General features: G+C 41.4%; 2 non-coding genes across 2 annotated transcripts; both read right to left on the reverse strand.

Moving 5' to 3' along the window:
- Positions 1–490: 490 nt before the first annotated feature.
- Positions 491–647, reverse strand: LOC133320677 (5.8S ribosomal RNA). The gene has a single exon (XR_009753878.1). It is a non-coding gene; the product is annotated as a 5.8S ribosomal RNA (ribosomal RNA).
- Positions 648–1911: 1264 nt separating this feature from the next.
- On the reverse strand, positions 1912–3814 carry LOC133320687 (small subunit ribosomal RNA). The gene has a single exon (XR_009753888.1). It is a non-coding gene; the product is annotated as a small subunit ribosomal RNA (ribosomal RNA).
- Between the last annotated feature and the right edge of the window lie 1186 nt (positions 3815–5000).

Genomic DNA, 5000 nt, shown 5'->3' on the forward strand with positions numbered 1-5000 from the left:
TCTCACTATGATGGGTCACAACAGCAACAACGACGACTACGACAACGACGACGACGACGACGACGACGACTACGACGAGTGCGACAACTCCGATTCGTATAATGACACATAATAAGATATCATAGTCTTTTCTGTGTACTACGAGAGGGAGGCGTTCGCGCTCACGCGCGTGCGGTACGACGTCGTGTTTGTGCGTGTGTCGTGTTCTCGTGCTGTTTGTGTCTCGTCAGAAAGAGAACAATAAAAAGAATAAAAAGATCATTAGCAGTCGTCGGAACCGTCATATGTTCGCACAGTCGACAACAACAAAACTACGATACACATAATTCGAACTGAACAAACACACACACACACACTACGAACACACAACGACACTTCCGTGGCGTATATGTGCGAGTCTGTGCGCGATGGATGTAATTCTTTCTGTGTTCGCGTGCGTTATGAGGTGTCATACCGTGATGGAACAGTGTGGTGTATTATTTTATACAGCCGGCCCTCAGACAGGAGTGGTCCTGGATATTTCTCCACGGACCGCAATGTGCGTTCGAAATGTCGATGTTCAAATGTGTCCTGCAGTTCACACTATGACGCGCAGTTAACTGCGTTCTTCATCGACCCGCGAGCCAAGTGATCCACCGTTCAGGGTAGTGATTTTTATAAATATATCATGTGTACGGCGACGCTCACCATTTAAATTTTCTTTTTTTTTAAAAAAAAAAAAAAAAACAAAGAGGGCAATCGTGCGCATATAGGGGGTGTTGCCATTTATATAACGCTGCAATACGCCTCATATTGCCTACGGACGCGATCAAATCTACTTATACATACATACATATTTCACATTGACATGTGACATGTTGATATATAATATAGAAAGACGCGAACGACATGACAAACGAAACGTATCACACCACGTTCTCTCCAAGTGGACTAACCGACCCACCGGATTTACCCGTGTGGTTAACGTACGGTAAACAACTAATCCACCGGACCGCATAAAAAACTCAAGAGTGTCCCTAACGAATTAACGAAATGACAAGATAATGATAGTAGCGCTATATACCACAGCATGTTATCTTCAACGCCCAGATTATACGTTCACTCTAATCGCCCTTGATCCAACCAAGTAAACAGAACTCGGACTAGACTTATTAAGGTCTTGAGTAGTCGTCAAGAGACTCGCGGCGCGGATTCTTACCGGTCTATGTCAAATGAGATCTACCAGAGTTAAGAAACATAGGATGAATCAATGATATCTAGTATATCGCTTTCGAGTTACAACGTTATCTGGTTTTAACATATACGTATATATACATCAAGAGTATATAAATTGTATGCTCATACAGTGCATATGTGCGTATCGGATAAGGAAGGGACGCTAATGAATCCGTTTATCCGTCAAATCGTTTTAAATTTCGTATCTTTTCCTCCTCTCCTTCATCATCATCATCATCATAATATTATTTCGATCTCCTTGGAGATTTATTTATTTTTTAGATGTGGCCCCTTCACATCTTATATATCTCTCTTTCATTTATTTATTTATTTATTTTTAACATCACAAACAACAACAACAACGACAACACGCTAGGCGTAATCGAGTGTATGTTTTTGTGTGTCTCTTTTTATTTTGATGTCCCGCCCCTGACATCTTTTATATTTTTATTCATTCAAAAACATCATAACACGCTTGTGTAGAGTTGTTTTTATATTTATTTATTTATTTATTTTCCTTTCATTTATATATTATTTTGAGATATATTTAATTTCTATTGAGATGCCGCCCCTTTCATCTCTTTTTTTTTTAATTTGCATCATATATTTTTATATATGTGTCTCTCTTTTTACTTGGATATATAATATTATCATAATCATCCTGATATCGCTTTGATATCGGATGTTATATAACGTTAATGATCCTTCCGCAGGTTCCCCTACGGAAACCTTGTTACGACTTTTACTTCCTCTAAATGATCAAGTTTGGTCAACTTCCCAGCAACGCCGACGGCCGTGAAGCCACCGCGTGTCGGTCCGAAGACCTCACTAAATCATTCAATCGGTAGTAGCGACGGGCGGTGTGTACAAAGGGCAGGGACGTAATCAACGCGAGCTTATGACTCGCGCTTACTAGGAATTCCTCGTTTATGGGGGATAATTGCAAACCCCAATCCCCAGCACGAAGGAGTTTCAACGGGTTGCCCGGGCCTCTAGGCCAGGGAGAACATGCTGATTCCTTCAGTGTAGCGCGCGTGCGGCCCAGGACATCTAAGGGCATCACAGACCTGTTATTGCTCAATCTCGTGCGGCTCGAAGCCGCCGGTCCCTCTAAGAAGAATTTTAATACGCCGTCAGTGAGTTGAACGACCGAAATCGCTCACACCTAAATGACGACGCCTATTTAGCAGGCTAGAGTCTCGTTCGTTACCGGAATTAACCAGACAAATCGCTCCACCAACTAAGAACGGCCATGCACCACCACCCACCGAATCAAGAAAGAGCTATTAATCTGTCAATCCTTCCGGTGTCCGGGCCTGGTGAGATTTCCCGTGTTGAGTCAAATTAAGCCGCAGGCTCCACTCCTGGTGGTGCCCTTCCGTCAATTCCTTTAAGTTTCAGCTTTGCAACCATACTCCCCCCGGAGTCCAAAATCTTTGGTTTCCCGGAAGCTGCCCGCCGAGCCATTGTAATAACGTCGGCGGATCGCTAGATGACATATTTACGGTTAGAACTAGGGCGGTATCTAATCGCCTTCGAACCTCTAACTTTCGTTCTTGATTGATGAAAACACCTTTGGCAAATGCTTTCGCTGATGTTCGTCTTGCGACGATCCAAGAATTTCACCTCTAACGTCGCAATACGAATGCCCCCAGTTATCCCTATTAATCATTACCTCGGAGTTCTGAAAACCAACAAAATAGAACCGAGATCATATTCTATTATTCCATGCACGAAATATTCAAGCGGCGTTTTGAGCCCGCTTTGAGCACTCTAATTTGTTCAAAGTAAAATTGTCGGCCCATCTCGACACTCACTGAAGAGCACCGCGATAGGATTTTGATATTGAACCGGCGTTTTACCGCCGGCTCACCGACGATATGCTCCGCAGACGTGTCAGTATCACCGCGGATGCGGTGCACCGACAGCGCGGCGCACAAATGCAACTACGAGCTTTTTAACCGCAACAATTTTAGTATACGCTATTGGAGCTGGAATTACCGCGGCTGCTGGCACCAGACTTGCCCTCCAATTGTTCCTCGTTAAAATATTTAAAGTGTACTCATTCCGATTACGAGGCCTCGTAAGAGTCCCGTATCGTTATTTTTCGTCACTACCTCCCCGTGCCGGGAGTGGGTAATTTGCGCGCCTGCTGCCTTCCTTGGATGTGGTAGCCGTTTCTCAGGCTCCCTCTCCGGAATCGAACCCTGATTCCCCGTTACCCGTGACAACCATGGTAGTCGCAGAAACTACCATCGAAAGTTGATAAGGCAGACATTTGAAAGATGCGTCGCCGGTACTTGACCATGCGATCGGCAAAAGTTATCCAGATTCATCAAAATTAACGACTTCGGACGCGAGGCCCTCCGTCGATTGGTTTTGATCTAATAAAAGCACTCATCCCATCACTGGTCAGAGTTCTGATTGCATGTATTAGCTCTAGAATTACCACAGTTATCCAAGTAACTGAGTAAGATCTAAGGAACCAAAACTGATATATTGAGCCATTCGCGGTATCGCCTTAATACGGCTTGCACTGAGACATGCATGGCTTAATCTTTGAGACAAGCATATAACTACTGGCAGGATCAACCAGGGAGCTAGCTAATTTTAGTTAACTCTCAATCGAGAGCGCATCGTACGCGTTCGCTCTTATATTGTGGTATAGGAAGCGAGGGCACGTAACGGTGGCCTGATTATTATTTTGTTTTTATTTATTTATTCATTTTTGTATATTTTCTTTGAAATATACACACACATTTTATATCATACTCCTCCTCCTCTCTTTCTTAATTCATATTTTATATATATTATATATATATATTTATTATGAAAACATTTTGAACGCATCAAAAAGTTTCATATTGTTGATCGTTACTTTTATAACGAGATCGTACACCTTTAATATCGGTTAACATTGTCATATATGCGTTAACAAATACGACACGTCAAACATCGGTATCATCGCACGGTGTTAGAGAGATCTAGTACCAATAGATTCTATTTCGGGCGGATTATCTACTAAGGGATTGTCTCCGGCGGTCACACTTACGCGCAACACGACGGAAGCAAATTTTGTACAATACGACCCCGTTAGAACGATCACGCTTCATACTAACCATTATAAAACGTTGTGTGAAACACATCGTGATATGTATAGCTAAGTACTACGCGACGACCGTCGGCGGTCAACACAGAGAAGTTTTTGTCGAAGGAAGAAGGTTATTAGGAGGATTTCTCGAAGCGTACTTTTTCATCATTCAAACGTACGTACACGTACGTACAATTATTTCATTCGAAATAATTTTTAAATTAAAAAAAAAAAAATTTTTTTTTTTTTTTTGTCTCTTATTTATATTATCAACATCAAAAATATGATGAGATACTTTCATTTTTCATTATTATATCAACATCAAAGATATGACGAGATATTTTTCATTTTTCATTATCATCATTCACATACATATTTTATCAACATCAAAGAAATGATGAGATATTTTTTTCATTTTTCATTATTATATTATCAACATCGAATATACGATGTGATAATATTTTTATATCAACATCTATTGCACGATGTGATATTTTCATATAACCAACTCCCTTCGACGCCTATCAACCTACAGTACGCAACGTGACGACGCGGACCCACCACACGCGCCGCCACCTCCTATATATGCGAGGGCCAGAAATTGACATTCGGTAAATCTGGGACCGGTTCGTGTATTACAAAAATTTTAAAAGTTCGTATTTTATACATTTCTAATATATAAATGGCATTATAT

The sequence above is a fragment of the Danaus plexippus genome, unplaced genomic scaffold, assembly GCF_018135715.1.
Source record: "Danaus plexippus unplaced genomic scaffold, MEX_DaPlex mxdp_48, whole genome shotgun sequence".
Classification (NCBI taxonomy): domain Eukaryota; kingdom Metazoa; phylum Arthropoda; class Insecta; order Lepidoptera; family Nymphalidae; genus Danaus; species Danaus plexippus.